Genomic DNA, 9931 nt, shown 5'->3' on the forward strand with positions numbered 1-9931 from the left:
GGGGTGTTTACCTATGCTAATTAGGAACAACTGGCACATGCTTTCAATTTACAAGGACAATGGGATTCATCATTACAAGAACATTGGTGCAAACATTTCTCCAGTTTAAGAACATGTCATGAATCTGATGTAGACTTTTCTTAAGACCTTTCTCAAGAAAAACTTTCAGAAAAAAAGATATTGGTGAAGGAGGCCTATTGATCAGAAATACAGTATAGACACTTTTAATGTTAGAAATTACTATTGTAGCTGAAAACAGCTCATTTTCATTTGGAATCTCTACATTGGAGACAATGCAGAGTGTCTAGATGAGAAAAATGACTCACAGATCCTCAACTGGCAGCTTCATTAAATAGTACCCACAAAACACCAATCTCAATGTCAACAGAGAAGAGGCAACTCCGGGAGTTGCAAAAGTCATATCTCTGACTGGCCAAAAAAAAAAAGAAAACAGGGAAAAGGACAGAGACACTGAACAGAGGAAGACTGGAAAAGTGTTATGGACAGACATTTAAGTTTGAGGTGTTCGGATCACAAAGTAGAACATTTGTGACACCCAGACCAAATGAACAGATGCTGGAGGAGTACTTGACGCCATCTGTCAAGCACGGGGGAGGCAATTTGATGGTCTCTGGGTGCTTTGCTGGTGGTTAAGTGGGGGGTTTGTACTGGCTAAAAGGGATCTTGAAGGAAGGCTATCACTCCATTTTGCAATGGCATGCCATACACTGTGAGCAGCGCATGATTAGAGCCAATTTCCCCAAACAGGACAATGACCCAAAGCACAGCTCCAAACTATGCAATAACTATTTAGGGAAGACGAAGTTAGTTGGTATTCTGTCTATAATGGAATGGCCAGCACAGTCCCCACATCTCAATCCTATTCAGTGGGTTGTGGGAGCAGCTTGACCCTATGATATGTAAGAAGTGCCCATCAAGCCAATCCAACTTGTAGAATGTGGAAGGATGGGGTGAAATCTCTTCAGATTACCTCAAGAAACTGACCACTAATGCGAAAGGTCTGCAATGCTGTAACTGCAAATGGAGGATTCTTTGACGAAAGAAAAATGTGAAAAAAAACACAATTATTATTTCAATTAAAATAATTTTTAATGTTGTCAATAAATATATTTCCTATTTATATTGCTATATTTCCTATTCAAACTAATTTCATGTAAAACAAGGAAATCTCTAAGAGACCCATAACATACAGTGGATATAAAAAGTCTACACAACTCTGCTAAAATGCCAGGTTCTTGTGATGTAAAATAATAAGACCAAAAAAAATCATGTCATAACTTTTTCCACCTTTAATGTGACCTATAACATGAACAATTAAAATGAAAAACAAACTAAAACATTTTGGGAAAAAAAACAAAAAAATAAAATAAATAACCTGGTTGCATAAACTAATACTTTGTTGAAGCAGCTTTTGATTTGATTACAGCGCTCAGTCTTTTTGAGTAGGAATCTATTAGCATGGCACATCTTGACATTTCTTTGCACACTTCTTTGCAAAGCGCTCCAAATCTGTCAGATTGCAAGGATATCTCCTGTGTACAGCCCTCTTCAGATCACCCCAAAGATGTTCAATTGGATTCAGGTCTGGGTTTGCCATTCTGGCTGGGCCATTCCAAAACATCTTCTTCTGATGAAGCCATGCTTTTGTAGTGTTCTTTGGGTGATGTGCAGTGTTGTTTTTGGGCCAAACATACCTTTTGGAATTATGGCCAAAATGTTCAACCTTGGTTTCATCAGACCATAACACATTTTACCACATGCTTTTGGGAGACTTGATGTTTGTTTTGCAAATTTCAGCTGGACTTGGATGTTTTTCTTTGTAAGAAAAGGCTTCCGTCTTGCCACCCTCCCCATAGCCCATTCATATGAAGAATACGGGAGATTACTTGCCAGAAATTCTTGCAGTTCCTTTAATGTTGCTATAGGCTTCTTGGAAGCCACCCTGACCAGTTTTCTGATCTCACCTGGTGGTGAGTTGGATCCGATGGCGGGGGAGGAAGCTGGACAGACTTGGCAGACCCAAGCGTACTGTAAGGGTCTGCTGGGAACGTCTGGCCGAGTCTCCTGTCAGAGAGATGTTTAACTCCCACCTCCGGCAGAGCTTCGACTGGATCCCGAGGGAGGCTGGAGATATTGAGTCCGAGTGGACCATGTTCTCCACTGCCACTGTCGAAGCGGCCGCTCGGAGCTGTGGCCGTAATGTCTCCGGTGCCTGTCGAGGCGGCAATCCCCGAACCCGGTGGTGGACACCGGAAGTAAGGGATGCCGTCAAGCTGAAGGAGTCCTATCAGGCCTGGTTGGCTTGTGGGACTCCTGAGGCAGCTGACGGGTACCGGCAGGCCAAGCGGACTGCAGCCCGGGTGGTTGTGGAGGCAAAAACTCGGGCCTGGGAGGAGTTCGGTGAGGGCATGGAGAAGGACTGGCCTCGAAGAGATTCTGGCAAACCGTCCGGCGTCTCAGGAGAGGGAAACAGTGCCCTACCAACGCTGTTTACAGTAGAGGTGGGCAGCTGTTGACCTCAACTGGGGATGTCGTCGGGCGGTGGAAGGAGTACTTCACGGATCTCCTCAATCCCGCCGCCACGTCTTCCATAGAGGAAGAGGAGGGCTCAGAGGTGGACTCGTCCATCACCCGGGCTGAAGTCACAGAGGTAGTCAAGAAACTCCTCGGTGGCAAGGCACCGGGGTTGGATGAGATCCGCCCTGAGTACCTCAAGTCTCTGGATGTTGTGGGGCTGTCTTGGTTGACACGCCTGTGCAACATCGCGTGGCGGTCGGGGACAGTGCCTCTGGGATGGCAGACCGGGGTGGTGGTCCCTCTTTTTAAGAAGGGGGACCGGAGGGTGTGTTCCAACTACAGGGGGATCACACTTCTCAGCCTCCCCGGGAATGTCTATGCCAGGGTACTGGAGAGGAGAATACGGCCGATAGTAGAACCTCGGATTCAGGAGGAACAGTTTGGTTTTCGTCTGGGCCGTGGAACACTGGACCAGCTCTATACCCTCTACGGGTTGCTGGAGGGTTCATGGGAGTTTGCCCAACCAATCCACATGTGTTTTGTGGATTTGGAGAAGGCATTCGAATGTGTCCCTCGTGGCATCCTGTGGAGGGTGCTTCGGGAATATGGGGTCCTGGGTCCTTTGCTAAGGGCTGTCAGGTCCCTGTATGACCGAAGCAGGAGCTTGGTCCGCATTGCCGCCAGTAAGTCAGACTTGTTCCCAGTGCATGTTGGACTCCAGCAGGGCTGCCCTTTGTCGCCGGTTCTGTTCGTAATTTTTATGGACAGAATTTCTAGGCGCAGCCAGGGGCCGGAGGGTGTCAGGTTTGGGGACCACACGATTTCGTCTCTGCTCTCTGCGGATGATGTTGTTGTGTTGGCCCCTTCAAACCAGGACCTTCAGCATGCACTGGGACGGTTTGCAGCCGAGTGTGAAGGGGTGGGGATGAAAATCAGTACCTCCAAATCCGAGGCCATGGTCCTCAGTCGGAAAAGGGTGGCTTGCCCACTTCAGGTTAGTGGAGAGTGCCTGCCTCAAGTGGAGGAGTTTAAGTATCTAGGGGTCTTGTTCACGAGTGAGGGAAGGATGGAACAGGAGATTGACAGACGGATCGGTGCAGCTTCTGCAGTAATGCGGTCGATGTATCGGTCTGTCGTGGTGAAGAAAGAGCTGAGCCGCAAGGCGAAAGCTCTCGATTTACCGGTCAATCTACGTTCCTACTCTCACCTATGGTCATGAGCTTTGGGTCATGACCGAAAGGACAAGATCCCGGATACAGGCGGCCGAAATGAGCTTTCTCCGCAGGGTGGCTGGGCGATCCCTTAGAGATAGGGTGAAAAGCTCGGTCACCCGGGAGGAGCTCAGAGTAGAGCCCCTGCTCCTCCACATTGAGAGGGGTCAGCTGAGGTGGCTTGGGCATCTGTTCTGGATGCCTCCTGAACGCCTTCCCGGGAAGGTGTTCCGGGCCCGTCCCACCGAGAGGAGACCCCGGGGAAGACCTAGGACACACTGGAGGGACTATGTCTCCCGGCTGGCCTGGGAAAGCCTCGGTGTCCCCCCAGAAGAGCTGGAGGAAGTGTCTAGGGAGAGGGAAGTCTGGGCATCTCTGCTTAGACTGCTGCCCCCGCGACCCGGCCCCGGATAAGCGGAAGAAGGTGGATGGATGGAGTTTGAAGGAACCGAGATTCTTAACAAACGGTCTACTATAAGAGGCTAAAGGGCCTAGGGTACCAAGAGGATCACTCAGTAAGTTACTTCGCCCACACAAGTATATCTGTCTTACTTTAACTAAGAAAGTTTATCACCAACCAGATTTTTATGTCTTTACGCAGTCTAAGATAGGCTGTACAGAGTCTTTAGATGTTGTTTTTATCAGCATGTAAATTTGTACATCGTTGGCAAAGCAATGAAAGTAGATATGTGTTTCTTAAAAATGGACCCCAAGGGCAACATATATAGTGAAAAAAGGATTGGGTCTAACATGGAGCCTTGGGGGACTCCACAAGTGAGAGGTGCCATGGTTGATGAAAATTCGGCTAGGTGGACCGAAAAAGTCCTATCAGTCAGGTATGACTCAAACTATTTCAGGACAGTTCCTTTGATGTTTCAAGAGAATCCTATGATCCACCTTGTCCAAGGCAGCAGAAGCACCAGAATAGCGGTGCTCCCTGAGTCAACAGTTTCAAGGAGATCATTAAAACTCTCTTAAGAGTGCCGTCTCAGTACTATGACATGGCCAGTCTGAAACGTTTCCTGGATATCATGATTTTCTAAAAAAATTGTCAAATGCTTAAGAACTACTCTCTCTAGTATTTTAGAGAGAAAAGGTAGCTTAGAGTTGGGCCTAACATTTGAAAGAACATTAGGATCCAGGTTAATTTTTTTAATGTTTAAAAGCAGCTGGAACACACACAGAAATAAGGCAAGTATTAATCAGAATAAGAATACTGGGCCCAACCGTATCAAAAACATCTTTTAAAAGACGAGAGGGAATGGAATCCAGGGGGAATGCATGGTACGAACTACCTTTGTTAATAATGAGTGATACAGGCTCAAACTGATCGAAGACAGCTGAAAAAGTAGAGGGAGCAGAAGGGTCTAGGGCTAAAATCTAAAATCCTCACACAGTTCGGCTGATGGAACAATACAAGCCGCGCTACGGGGGTTAATCAGAGAGTTAAGAGAGTTGAAGAGAACCTGAGGCCTATGATTATTGTTGGAAACAACTTTTGATATAAATTGTGCTTTTACACCTTTAACAGCTCTCTGATAGTTAGTACAGCAGTCACGTAACATTCCTAGGGAAACCTGGAGTTTATCCTTCCATTTTCTTTCAGCTCGTCTGAGAGTGCGGGTACTGTCGTTTAGCCAAGGCTCTAAAGATGGCTTTCCGTGTTTAGATTTGAACGACGCAACAGAGTCTAAGATATCAGTGCAAGTCGAATGCATGAGAGTAGTAAAATCATCAGCGCTAAGAGCACAGCTGTCATCTAGATTACACAACATAGACTCATTAAAAGCATTAGAAGAAAGCAACGAAGTTAAGGTGTTAATCGGATGCAAATTACGAACAGGAACACAATATTCAGCCTTAGAGCAGGGAACTGTGACCGTGAACAAAACAGGCAGGTGATCTGATATACAAATATCACACATTTCAGTGACATGGACACATAAACCGTAAGACAACACAAGGTCCAGGGTGTGCCCTTTATCATGTGTCGGACCAGTCACTGACTGAACGAGATTGAAGGAGTCTGTAAGACTCATAAAATCCTTGACCAAAGGCCTATTTTCACAGCAAACAAGTATATTAAAATCACCAAAATTTTAAAAAACTATAGTAATCCAACATAATCACCGCCAAAAAGTCAGCGAAGTCCATCAAAAAATCCTTATTGACTTTAGGTGGACGATGCACCACCGCACACAGTACGAGAAAAGGATGGTTGAACTCAAACAGATGCAGTTCAAAACTAACTAAATTGTCAGCAGGAATCTCCTGGCATTTTAAAGTGGAATTGAATATAGATGCTAGCCCTCCACCCCTGCCAGTAGTCCTAGGGGAGCTGAGGAAATTAAACTCTGGAGGAAGAAGTTCTGAGAGAGGAGTAAACACACCAGCATGTAGCCAGGTCTTTGTCAAAAACAAGAAGTCCAACTCACTAGAAGTAAAAAAGTCATTGAGAAGGAACGTCTTATTTGCTAGCGATCTAGCATTAATCAGAGCCATGCACAGCACACACTCCCCAATGATCAGTGAAGGGGCACGGTTCAGAGGACGAAGGTTCCTGTGATCCACGCCGCCTCTGCTGGCCCGTGTTCACCAGATTGGGGGAGCCTCGGCCAGTAGACACAGAATGACAGGTCGGATCCAACAGCCTCTGGAATCCGGTAGACACCTGACTGCAGGAACACGGTACCATCCACCGCCAGGATCAGTCGCATATGAGGAAATCTCTTCAGGCGTTTCTTAAACGATTTTTCTGAGTAGGCACAGGGTAGGCGACGCAGGTCTACAGGTAAATTCAATGAGAAGGGAGGGAGATCTGTAATCTGCTCTCCCAAGTCGTGCTTTAGCAGCAGCAATTCAACTATCTCTCGGATGCTAAAAAGAGTGAATGACGCAGAGACATTACAATGACAAATACATAAAAACAAAAGCAACAGCAAACACAGTAATGAGCAGATGATTCGCCGTAAACACTGGCGCCATCTTGAATACATGTTTACCTCTTTGATGATGACTGTATTCACTGTTCCATGGTATATCTAATGCTTTGGAAATTCTTTTGTACCCTTTTCCTGACTGATATCTTTCAATAATGACATCACTCTGATGCTTTGGAAGCTCTCTGCGGACCATGGCTTTTTCTCTGAGTAAATGACAGGAAAATCCTACTAGAACAGCTGAACTTTATTTGTGATTAATCATAGTCACTTTAAATGATGGCAGGTGTGTAATGACTTCTATTGAACATGAGTATTTGATACACTGCCGATTTTGCAGGTTTTTCTACTTACAAAGCATGTAGAGGTCTGTCATTTTTATCATAGGTACACTTCAACTGTGAGAGACGGAATCTAAAACAAAAATCCAGAAAATCACATTATTTTTAAATTATTAATTTGCATTTTATTGCATGATAAGTATTTGATCACCTACCAACCAGTAAGAATTCCGGCTCTCACAGACCTTCTTTAAGAAGCCCTCCTGTTCTCCATTCATTACCTGTATAAAAGACACCTGTCTAAACACTCAAACAGACTCCAACCTCTCCACAATGGCCAAGACCAGAGAGCTGTGTAAGGACATCAGGGATATAATTGTAGACCTGCACAAGGCTGGGATGGGCTACAGGACAATAGGAAAGCAACTTGGTGAGAAGGCAACAACTGTTGGCGCAATTATAAAAAAATGGAAGAAGTTCAAGATGACGGTCAATCTCCCTCGGTCTGGGGCTTCATGCAAGATCTCACCTCGTGGGGCATCAATGATGCTGGGATTACACGGCAGGACCTGGTCAATGACCTGAAGAGAGCTGGGACCACAGTCTCAAAGAAAATCATTAGTAACACACTATGCCGTCATGGATTAAAATCCTACAGCGCACGCAAGGTCCCCCTGCTCAAGCCAGTGCATGTCCAGGCCTGTCTGTAGTTTGCCAATGACCATCTGGATGATCCAGAGGAGGAATGGGAGAAGGTCATGTGGTTTGATGAGACAGAAATAGAGCTTTTTGGTCTAAACTCCACTCGCCGTGTTTGGAGGAAGAAAAAGGATGAGTACAACCCCAAGAACACCATCCCAACCGTGAACCATGGAGGTGGAAACATCATTCTTTGGGGATGCTTTTCTGCAAAGGGGACAGGATGACTGCATCGTATTGAGGGGAGTATGGATGGGGCCATGTATCGCGAGATCTTGGCCAACAACCTCCTTCCCTCAGTAAGAGCATTGAAGATGGGTCGTGGCTGGGTCTTCCAGCATGACAATGACCCGAAACACACAGCCAGGGCAACTGAGGAGTGGCTCCGTAAGAAACATCTCAAGGTCCTGGAGTGGCCTAGCCAGTCTCCAGACCTGAACCAAATAGAAAATCTTTGGAGGGAGCTGAAAGTCCATATTGTACAGCGACAGCCCTGAAACCTGAAGGATCTGGAGAAGGTCTGTATGGAGGAGTGGGCCAATCCCTGCTGCAGTGTGTGCAAACCTGGTCAAGAACTACAGGAAACGTATGATTTCTGTAATTGCAAACAAAGGTTTCTGTAGCAAATATTAAGTTCTGCTTTTCTGATGTATCAAATACTTATGTCATGCAATAAAATGCAAATTAATTACTTAAAAATCATACAATGTGATTTTCTGGATTCCGTCACTCACAGTTGAAGAGTACCTATGATAAAAATGTACAAAGCACTCTACATGCTTTGTAAGTGGGAAAACCTGCAAAATCGGCAGTGTATCAAATACTTGTTCTCCCTACTGTAAAACCCCAGTGCTGGCAGCTCTACATTGGTTACCGGTGAAGTTCAGAGAAGATTTTAAAATTCTACTTATCACTTTTAAGGCACTACATGGTCTGGTCATTACTGAAATGCTCAACCCACACTGCACTGTTAGGCCTCTCAGAAACCTGGCCTTTGCTATACGGGCCCCTAGACTCTGAAACAAATTTTTATGAGATGGCTTTACGACTATTTTATCATTGTGATTTTATATTTTGTTTCTTAAAGTTATCATTATGCATGTCATTTAGACATTTTTCAATCAGTTTAGCGAAGGGGGTATAAATACAGGTTGCTTCCTTTCAACGTATGATTGCTGGAGTTGAATCTGAAACCAGTCATTCAGCTGGAACGTGAAAGACGTGTAAACATAGCAGGTATGTATGCTAACTGTTGTACCAGTATGCAGAGTGTTTATTCTATGGCCCTGTAATGTAAGTAGGATTACCTCCAGTGATGACAACCAACATGGGATGAAAAGGCAGAGTCGAACAGATGAAACCTTTGTTTTCTGAAGCCCCCAACATAACTACTGTGTGTAATAAAGGACTATTCATTTAGGCTAACTGGATGCATTACCAGAACCATGCAGAAATTGGATATTTCTCACATAAGATGTCCCCAAAGGGACAAAGCATTTAGATAGCAAATCCTTTCCACAATGTCAGTTCTTTTTGTGGAAAGATTTGTTTTGAAACAGGAAAACGGTTTAAACCCTTGGTGCTGGGGAAAAATAAGCATACAGGCTTAATGTATTTTTTTCTTTTTTATCGGTTTAAGTACATTTTTTTTAGTCTTCCATCAGTTAGATAGTTAAGGCCCAACCCCCACTACAGCGAATCAGCCAATACATGCTAATAGACAAAAAATATGCCCATATTTGCTAGCATGTATTAGCAAGGTTGCTCTCTCTATTAGGTAGCACACATCAGAGTCAATAACTGTGTCCCTGTAAATGTCCCCAACTAAAACATTTGACTGTACCAAAATTGGCAGTTACTGGACATCCTACCTGCTGGCACCACCCACCTGCCAGCCCCGCCCAACATCTCTGCCCCACCCACCTGCCAGTCACACCCATTACGCTGGCCCCGACCAACCTGCTGGCCTACCAATCTGGCCTTTGGCACTATGCCCTATGGTGTAGAGCATAATTGACACAAGCAGTTATACAACATAAAATACACAAACATTGAAGACACCACTAAAAGACTGTTTAAATATTTTGTACAGTCAGCTTAGTAATATCCCCTAGAGTATGTGTGGCGAAGGTGTGAATTTTTTGTTTACTCTGACTTGACCCAAACTGAAAAACATTTACTCTTCGTACACTGTTGTCCATTTCAGCCTTCAACCTCAGAGCAACATCCATAACCCACTCCTGCTGACCAAAATACTGAAATT

The sequence above is a fragment of the Esox lucius genome, chromosome 2 (assembly GCF_011004845.1).
Source record: "Esox lucius isolate fEsoLuc1 chromosome 2, fEsoLuc1.pri, whole genome shotgun sequence".
Lineage (NCBI taxonomy): Eukaryota > Metazoa > Chordata > Actinopteri > Esociformes > Esocidae > Esox > Esox lucius.